We start from the raw sequence: 10,425 nt of genomic DNA, 5'->3' as shown, positions 1-10,425 counted from the left end.
CATAAGTCAAAATTTCAAGTCATTAATTCAAAGTTTCTACCTTATAACTCCAAATTTCAATTTGCTCTTCCCATTCGTCTTATTTTCTCAGAACCTTGAGTTAGACAGTCGATTTTGTGACAAATTTGTGATAATTATACATAATTATGATAGTTATAGCTTGCTTTTGTTTTTCAAGTGGCGAAAACAAGCTTGTTGACAAAATAGCAGGTAGTCGAAACACTCCTGAACCTGAAACCAAAAGAACTTTGAGTCTCCGAGCGGTCTTTGAATGCACCTGAGAGGGAGGGTCTAGTCAGTTATCTGTAGGCTGCTTCTCGGCCGTTCACTCTGATTACGGCTCCTCAGGAAAAAGGGCGACCACAGGAGGGGAAACACGGAGCTCTTCGCTACTTTGAGAGGATACGTCTGAGAGAGGTAAGGAAATAAATGCTTCTATACTTACGCTTACTCGGCTGGAGCTCCGAGAGCCGTGTAGAGTGAATAAAGCGCTTGAGACTAAAAGGAAAAGTAGTTAAGAAGCACCGCTTCGAGTGGAGAGATAACCTTAGTCATTTAAGATTCCAGCAGCACCTCGGTGAGTTGAAACCTGTTACTTGTTTAGAAGTTTTCCAGCAGTCTTTAAGGTTATTATTGTTCGTTTATTCGTATTATTATGTTTAAAATGGGGCAAAGGAGAAGGACACACGGAGGGCACACCTGTTTGTTTTTCTCCAACCATATCCTAAAGAAGATGTTGTTGTTGCCTTTCTACCCACTCGATACTTGCGCAATTGAACTAAATGGACTTTAACTGTGGAGCCTTAGAGCCCGTCTTTAATTGCTGTGAGAAAGTTCTTTCTGTTTGAGAACCTGTTTGTCCAGTAAGCTGGAACAAAATGTTTTTTTGTTTTTTCTTTATTTCTTTTAGGCAGGAATACTCGGAAAGCTCAATTATTCGAATACATGATACCGACTGTGTGGCTTTTAAAAATGTAATTATTAATATTTGGTGACAGAAGTCTGTCCTTTTCACCTGAACTAAAATAAAAAAAACCCAAAAGACTACATTCGTCTGTCCCGAAGAAATTCCTCTCTGGCAGTCACCACACCCTTGTTGTGCTGCTCGGCTTCTGTAGCGCAGACCCTCACATCTCAACAGCGACTTGTTCCCTTGTCTTGGCATGTTCACCATAACAAAACTGCACTGCCGGTATTTGGGTCTGCGCCAGAGTCAAATCTGCAAAACTCTGCTATTCTTCAACTCAGCTGCTCCCATCTTTCGAGGCTGACGCGCACACTCAGGATGTTGCACGTGAAGAGTCCTCGAAAACGGGTCTTCTCGGTTTGTCCACTGCGCGCGCGTGTGTGATTGCAACGTCAATATTTTTGTGGAAGAATGATGTAATATATATATATGCATTTTTTTTGTAGCAGAACTGCTGACCCAGCAGGTAGTGGACAGAAGTGAAAGTGTTGCCCAGTGTAACAAGCAAAACAAAATCAGTGCAGGGAAATGTAAAGGAAATCCCCGATCTGAGGTATTAAAGGATGTGGCCGTGTGACGAGATGTAATCCACAGTGTTAGGGCTGAGAAAGTAGGGATATTGTTGTAGACCATGGAGTGGATATACTATTGAATGCACACGGGAAAGAGTACACACACACACACACACTCAGAATCCATACAGATATTATGAAGTTAAAACATAGCATTAATTAATGCATTGCAAGGTTTTCCGATAATGCGCTGGATAAACATGATAACCCAGATTACACATATTTCTTACTGTTTATATTGCATCATTAATCACAGCAAAGATTCCACAAAGAGTTTAAGCAGTGTAAATATAATAACCAGCTACAAAGGCAGTAAAGGCATCCTTAGCGGTATTTTCATTACTGATTAAGCTGAGAGTTATTTTCTTGATTAATCGTTTGGTCTGTAAAATGTTGCATGCAAAGAGCCATGTTGATGCTTATTGTTTTTGCTTGAATGAGGATGATAAATCAAACTTAGCTGCTAATTAATTTTCTGTCGATCGACTGGTTACCCAATCCACTTATTAATCAGAAGCATAGACAGTGTAAAAGAGGGATATCGCTTCTGGGTTTGAGAAGTGCCTTGAACTGTCTTTTTTTGGGGGGGGGGGGTTCATAGTGAGCAGGAGAGACTTTCGGTTGTATAGACATCTATGGGAAATAAGTCCTCGGCTCCCTTCACATGTGACCTCAGTTAGCACTTTTCTTATCTTTATGGTCTTGGTTGCTAGTTTCATTTTATACTGAATAAAAAAATGGGTTGGATAATATGGTCGTTATTAGAGTCGCAAGTGAGGATTAGTCGCAAATCATTAGCCAATGAGAAAATTTCCCATTTCCTCCAGTTGCTCATCAGTTTTGTTTACGGCAGAAAAGCTCGACTTGAGGGGGAGTAAAAAACAAATGGACAACTACACGTCCATTAGGCCTTAACTATTACTGGAACAGGCCTTGTTCTGTGTATAGGATTTAAGTTGTCCTAAAATACTCACAGAGGACTGTATTTCCTCTAAAAATAAGACGTTGTCTCCAACTGATGGAACTGCCAAAGATCCATTTATTATTTATTTTTTTTAGTATGTGACCTTTTCTCGTCTTTTTCCAGTATTGAGGCCAGACAGACAGCTGAATAGCTTTGTAGGTCATGAAAGCTTTCATGAAAGACTAATGTGGATCAAAAGCTGCATGTATGCCTTTATAGCCAGAGGTCCTTTCACCCTGGTGTTTGCACCTCGTTTTGTTCCTCTTGACATTTGACTGACCCGCTCTGCTGTATTTTTACTTTTCAACGATTGATTGCGGCCACCTAACCTTTAGGAAGCACACTACTAGCACTCGATAAAAACGTAAAACACAACGATTTAGGAAGTTGGTGCTAAAAAATGGGAGGGTTTGTTTAGATTTGAGTGCTGAGATTTGATCTTTTTTCCTTTCTATGGGGAGTTCGAAGGTTGTTAAAACCATAGGTGTTTATCAGCTGATGTGCTTATAGATCTTCAAAGTATTAGAATGGACCACCTTCCAATAGTAGCGATTTCCAAGAAAGCCAGTCTTCCTGGAAACGGATCAAACTGGAGCTTGTTTTACACGCTGATGAAGCACACATGTTTTTCAGTTTTCTAGTCATTTGTCTGCAATCGACAAGCATGGCTGCATGGAAGATTGCATCCGTTGGATGTGGGGTGTACCACACATGGGCAGCATGCAGACAAAAAAAGAGAAAAAAAAAGTCTGGGAGTGTTTCCTGTTTGGATCTTGGGGTTTGAGGTTTCAGGAAGCCTTAAAAGGATAATGTAAACATTTTTTTTCTCCTGACAGACTTCAGAAGTACTGCTCTCTCAGACTCTTGTAGCCTGTTCCATGTTGAGTCAAGATTCCCTTTGGGAAATTGCTTGGATCGACACTGTATTTGCTCCAGCAGAACGTTTGGCTGCTCTTTGGTAAATGCTTTCAGTTGGTGTCACCAGTTATCAGTTCTGATTTCTGCTGGTTTTTCCCCGTCTTTTGTAGTACTGACTGCATTAAAAAAGCCATTTTAAAGAAGTCCTCTTTACACTGCATTGCCAAAAAAATATAGACTAATCTTGAAAATCAATAATGAACATAATTGTTCTTTGCAACCCTCCGTTTATATTCTTTCAATCCTAATAGTTGTGCAATTGGCGCTTCAGTTTTTAGCCTAATTGGACTGCAGCTATTAACTGGATACATCTTTTCAGACAGTGTAAAAACATGTTTTTGATTATTCTTGTCAGCATCTAAAGATCATGCCTTTGTAGTTGGTTTGTAGTTCTTTTCGCCTTCAATTACTTCCAACTGTTGATGGCTAAACCTAATAAGATTTGATGAGCCATTTCAGAGGATTCAGTGCTACATTCGATAAAATGCACTCGCTTCACAGGCTGACAGGACAGATGAGAGACACAGTTGGAGGATTGACTCCATACAGGCTGTGCACATGTGTGTCAGCTTTCGTTTTCAGATTTCATTTGTGCTGCGTGTGTGAATCAGAAAGAAGCAGGGATGCGGCGCCCTAAGGATATGCAACATTAGCTCCCTGATGGTGACATCACACTGCAACACAGAGGGAGAACGCGAGGGATGAGATGAGGGCTGATTGAGAACAAGAGCCTGGAGGAGGATGGGTAGAAAAGAGGAGCTAAAAGAGCAAACAGAGTTAGGAACAGGGTGCAATCAAGTCGGCTCCTTCACCACGCCGAGCTGGTGCGTGTCTGTGCATATGCACACTTTATAATCTTGGAAAGCGAAAATGCATTCCTCATTTCTATCCAAGTCCTGATTAGCTATTTTCCCAAGACAGCCCATGACTAATTCAAAGATTTGTTTATTTTATACTCATGGAATATTAATCAAAGGCCTCGTTGCTGCACTTTAATGCTTTTAAGTTTCTCCATATCGTTTGCTGCTGCAGCAACTCGTGTTCTAGTTTTGACCACAGTGCTTCGCTTTCCTCCCTCCAGCTTTCTGACTTTTGTTTGTACTGCAACCAAGAGGCGGGTGAAGGGATGATTCTGTGTGAGATTTCTCTCTTTCGTCCTCTGCTCTCAGCCGAGTTGTGTGCACGGTGATAAATTGGGTTGGGTGAGTCTCAATGGCTCTGTCCTATTTTGGGCTCCAGCTAGGTTCTCTGACTTTAGCTCCTTCCCTGGCCTGGATCTTGAGCAGTCACTTCTGCTCTTAAGTTTGATTCAACCTTGAAAATGTTAGCTTGGCTGACCAGTATATTAGGATATACTCTAGAGATAAACATCTAAGTAGCTTGGAAGGAAAGTGACTCAACGTGAAGACATTTTACCTCTAATACAAGATGCTCCTTCAGTTCAGAACTGAGAGGGGAAAATGTCTTTACAAAACTTAAAGAAGTCCAGTCAGTTTCTTTCCTAGCTCTTACTACCATGACCTGGATGACTGACGAACTACATGGATTCGAGGGATAAAAGTTCTGGGGCTGCCTTCACATTTTACCAAGAGGAAGTACTCATCCTGGAAACCCGTGCCATAAAGTGGCACATGTTTTTGTGCTGATGTTAAGAATGGTTTAGATGGTCTGCCCCTTCACGGCTGAGTTGCTGTTGTTCCTTAACACTTCCACTTTGCAATAAAATCACTCGCAGTCGATCGTGGAATATCAAGGTGGGAAGAATTTTCACAATCTGAGTTGTTGAAACAGTGGCATCCTGTTAAACCACTCAAATTTAGTGAGCTCATTATAATGATGTGTTCTTGCAGATTGCATGGCTAGGTGCTTGGTGAATGTGAATGTTGGGTATTACAGGTGGGTTTGTTTTAACAAAGCAATTCATCAAAGCAGATTAATGAAAAAAGAAAATATCCAGTCTGAAATTGCCAGTTGTGATACTGAAAGTGCTTTTAAGACACAGTTCAAAATATCAGCTGTATTTAGACTACCAATAATTTAGACTTTGTTTGTTAGTGCTTTGGTTTATAATCAGTATTTGATTGATAGATTAGTTGATTGGCAAAAAATAATGTAAATGTTTTTTAATGACAATGTTTAAGGAAATTTAAGAAAAATGCTGATCAGCGTTATGCATGGCCCCACTTAGGGATTGGTAATTAATCGACTTTCATTTTCGAGTTGTTGTTTATGAGAACAGGTTAATTGACTTAATTATTATGGTAAATGGCCTGTATTTGTATAGCGCTTTACACAACCAGTCATCCACACATTCACACTGGTGATGGCAGCTACATTGTAGCCACAGCCACCCTGGGGCGCACTGACAGAGGCGAGGCTGCCGGACACTGGCGCCACCGGGCCCTCTGACCACCACCAGTAGGCAACGGGTGAAGTGTCTTTCCCTAGGACACAACGACCGAGACTGTCCGAGCCGGGACTCGAACCGGCAACCTTCCGATTACAAGACAAACTCCCAACTCTTGAGCCACGATCGCCTGGTTTTGGAATGTAGCTGTAGTTTTGTGATGTGCTTTGAATCCTGTTTGTACTTTTCCTTAATCTGTGATTTATAGTACCAAAAATGTTGTTTGTTTGCATATGGGTTTCCACAAAGACAGTGCACAGAAAGATGACTATGCAACTTCACCAGGAATGGGAGAAGCACAAAAACCCTATTAAAGATTAAAAATATATTTAAAAATGTAAAAAATAAAATGATGATAATAATAATAATAATAATAATAATAATAATAATAATAATACAGCTTGAAAAAATGTAGACAGTGGCTGCAGCAGACACTTCTGATTGTTTTTAACTCTTCGTAATGTTATAACGTCACACTTCTCGACAGCTAGTTGACAATCCAATGGCAGCATAAACAGGAGTAGCCACAGACTGGTTGTACCTAGAGCTGGGCGATAGAACGATAACGATATGTATCGCGATATAACTTTTACTCGATAGAGAAATTAAGCTATCGCGATAGACTTCGCCGCTCTTGTCCTCTTAAAAAAAAAAAAAAAAGGTCAGCCAATCCAAATTAAGTAGCGCAGAGCCGAACCAATCACAGCCGCAGCGTCACGTCGCGTGACTTGTTACGTACAGCACAAGTGCCAAGCCACACGTGTGTTTGTTTGGGAAGCAGCCAGCGGGTAATGGAGGAAATGAGTGTGCCGACTAGAAAAATCAACCGAGCGTGACCGAAGAGAAAACAGATGATGGTTCCAACGCCGGAGAGATTGTCGAACGGAAGAGCCATAGAAGCTCCGTAGTGTGAAGGTATTTCGGCTATTTCAAGTCTGACAAAAAACAGAGTAGCGTGCACTGTAAATTGTGCCGAAAACAAGTCTGGAAATACAATAAACTGGTGCATGCGTCACACTGCGCCACGTTATTGTTTCGGTGAAATGAATTTCTACAATACTGTTAATTCTGCTCTCTGCAGTGTTTAAATGCTTACATATACACACAGTTACTGTCCCTCCACACATACGACTCTGTTCTGCTTCTATGCCCCAGCTTTGTTTACTTTTTCCCACCGAGGCTTCTAGACTTCTGATTGGCCAACATTTCTGCACGGTTAGGAATCTAGCGCCACCTGCTGCTTTGGCATGTTCATAGCAGCGTTTTCCTTCATTTCTGCCTTTATGTGTGGACGGGATTATTTTTCAAAACGAAAACGGAAAATCTCCGTTTTCAAAAATACCCGTGTACGTGTGGACGTAGCCTCAGTCTCTGACTGGAAGCGCTAATTCGTCATTCGGCTTTTGTCAGACTAAAGTAACTGTTAAAACTGTTTGAAAAGCTCAGCTATACAACAAGGAGAGATTGAGAATTTCCTTTTAGTTCTCAGTTTATTTGATATTGACAAAAGTTAGTCAGTTTTGTCTGTTCTTCTGTAAAACAAACTAAGATTTATTTTTAGAATTAATATTTTGTTTCTAAGTGGAATTGACAGTTTAGTCTGTTTCATTTGTTCTATTTTGAAACTTAAACGCTTTAGCGGCTGCCTTTTGTGTAGTTTGTAATATTTGCCTTTATTTATCTGAAAAAGTCTCATGTTCCTTAAGTACATCTACCCTGTTGAACTTATTATGGGAAATAAATATTTAAATAAAAACAAGCTGCTTATTATTTCACATTTTACTTGTGAGCAACGGCACATTTAAATCTTACAAATATAGTTATTTGGCTTATATCGTGATAGATATCGTTATCGCCTGAAATGAAAAAAACATATCGTGATATGAAAAAATCTCATATCGCCCAGCTCTAGTTGTACCACATACTTTGTACACTGTCTCCATCGATGGCATACACTCCCTGCAGGTAGACGGATAGTCCCCGATCGCTTTCGCACTGAAACTTAGTTTTGCTGTCTCTGTCATTTTTTACTTCAGCTCACATTAATTTCATGTTTACATTTCAGACATCACACAATTAATTAATCAACCAATTAATCAAGAAAGTAATCCTCAGATTGACTTGAAAAACATCAATGATCCTAGAAAATGTGTTTGTTTGTTTTCTGGCAGACAGAAAGTCAGCGATGCTGTAGAGGGATGTTGTGTGTTCAGAAGAAAAGGGTGAGGGGTGTTGAAAGTAGGTGAGAGATTCCTCATGGCTTATGTATTCCCACATTTTTACACAGTCAGACAGGGCTGTGTGTGAGCGCTTAGTGACCCGACATTAATCATCGCATGGAATGCACTTTGCAGCTTTGGCCAACCACTGTGTCAGATTGTGAACTGCTAATACCCAGTTAATATTTTTCTTTAACAGCTGTTTGTTCATACATCACCTGGAAGTGTACAGTCAGTTTACAGCTAGCACGGGTGCGCTGTGCTGCTTCCCATGGAAAAGGAAAATATGGGAGATGAATCTGGTCACACGGAGGACTTGCTGACGAGTAAAATGATGATTTTATGATCAACTAATTCTATATTTTTTCCCACCTTTGGTCAGATGCTGGTAGTCTCTTTAAGTGAAGATGAGAGATTGAGTATCGTCTCCCTACCTCTGAACAACAGGAAGTTCAGACACTCAGATAATTTAAATTTTTCTGTTTGCACTCAGAACAAGTATGTTTCTGCCCTTTTCCTGCTTCTGCGTCAGACCTGATGGAAAATGGGATTGTTGGTACAGATCTTCAGTCATATTCTCAGATTTGTCCTGAATCACCCCGGTTTTGCCTGTTTGGGCCTGTGTACTCTCTGGGTCTTCAGTCTGAGTTGTGATCTAGTATTTTGGAAGACATCCGGCAGGCGACACGACTAACAGGAATGTACAAGGCACGATAATCCCTGTGGCATGTTTCTGAGGGGGAGGTGAACGTGTGCATTCCTCACGTCCTCTGCTTGAGGTATTGGTGACACATTAAATGTGATTAATGTATTTTATCTTCAACAGTTTAACTGTCAAGATAACTGCTGTATAGCTTAAACTGTGCAGCCCACATCTCTAAACTTCAGACCTAACGAAGCCTGAAATATAAAACTTATAAGAAGCAAAACTGCTGTCTCCGGGTGACTTTTTCCTCAGTATGTTGTCTATACGAACTTGCTGTTGTATTATTAAGTTAACATACATCTTCAAACTTGGAGATATTATTTTTCTGTTGCGCCCACACTGGGCATCTCCTCTAGAGATGCCCAGCAGAGGACGAGGATGGAGAGTGGGGGTGGGGTTGCATAAGTCGGAAGAGTTTATTGAAGTAGAGATGCAAACGCTGCCGCAGTTTTACAAAAGAAACTTTTATGTAATAGCACCAGTCTATGTCGATATAACTGATATTGTCTTAGACTTTACTCTTTCAAAAATCCATTGTAAGAATGCATGCTGACGTGTCATCCAGCACTAATCACTGTCCAGTAAAGTTAAAGCCCTTCGTTGTTTTTTGGCTACATTGGCAGAGTGAATGAATTTGCTCAAATGAATCAGAAGCTGCATATACACAGGTGATGAGCATTACATGGACGTTAAAGTGGTTTATGATGATTTTTGTAATGTGTTTTGTAGAACACAGAAATGTTCGTTGTGGCAAGAATAAAATATCGATGTTCAAATAGTCGTCATTTAAAAGTCGAAGCTCCTCTGGAAACAAAAGCTTTTTTTAAACCCATATCAGCTCTGATGGTGTTGAACTCCGCAGTACCAATTATGCAAAACAGCTGCCTGTTAACAAAAATCTAAATGCAGCTTCACAGTTGCTTCACCCACTCACAGCGCTGTGCTTTTCAACAGCACAGCAGGGTGTTATACAGCAGCTGGCACGCTCGAGACATCAAGAGAAGGAAATTGAAATCCACTGGGCCATCTATGCCTCTTTTCCACTTGCACCTACTCGGCTCTGCTCTACTGTACTCTGTCCTTTTCCATTGCAGTTGAGCACCACATCAATGTGGGTGGGATCATTACAGTAACACGGCCCAAAAAAATCCTGTGATGTCATTTGTATGCAACACAAAACAAACAATGGATGACATGGAGGTGATGGTAACGTCTGCACCTCATCATTGAAGCAGTGTTTGCCTAGTTCCAAAAATGGCAGGTTTGAGACTTGTGAAGGAGTGGTCAATCGGTGGCATGCGGTCTGCTGATGTCTCATTTTCAGCTCGACTCAGCTTAATTGAAACCTGGTCCCAGGTACTACCACCAAATGGAAAACCCCCAAAACAGTGACACTGAGCCAAGCCTGGTAGGTGTTATTGGAAGAGAAGCTGTTTAAAGGTTTGGGTGAGCTGGTCAGAAGATGATTACCATCTTTTGGTGCAGAATGATGAGCTAAATTAATTCCTTCTAAAAGGTTTTTTGCTTTCGCACTGAAAGCTGTGATCAGAAATATCTCTGCTGTCTTTCAGAATGCTTGTTTGCCCTCTTGTTTTGTTGGCTGCCACTGTCTTCAGTTCAATAACTTACAACTTTGCATTGCATTATATTTAGTGTTGTCCTCACTGTTTCA

General features: G+C 40.7%; 1 protein-coding gene across 1 annotated transcript in view; it reads left to right on the top strand.

Moving 5' to 3' along the window:
- The first annotated feature begins 277 nt into the window (after nt 1-277).
- Nucleotides 278-10,425, top strand: part of LOC147304765 (rho-related GTP-binding protein RhoA-D) — a 19,840-nt gene continuing 9,692 nt past the window's right edge. The window contains exon 1 of the mRNA XM_086278701.1: nt 278-417. The gene's annotated coding sequence lies outside the window, so the exon portion shown is untranslated. The remainder of the gene's footprint in view (nt 418-10,425) is intronic.

Source organism: Aulonocara sp. 'chitande type north' Nkhata Bay, linkage group LG20, assembly GCF_057382095.1.
Source record: "Aulonocara sp. 'chitande type north' Nkhata Bay isolate Kocher_YH1m ecotype deep benthic linkage group LG20, A_spYH_male_GT1.1, whole genome shotgun sequence".
Lineage (NCBI taxonomy): Eukaryota > Metazoa > Chordata > Actinopteri > Cichliformes > Cichlidae > Aulonocara > Aulonocara sp. 'chitande type north' Nkhata Bay.
The sequence above is the reverse complement of the archived record's forward strand: the minus strand, read 5'-3'. Positions and strand labels throughout refer to the sequence as shown.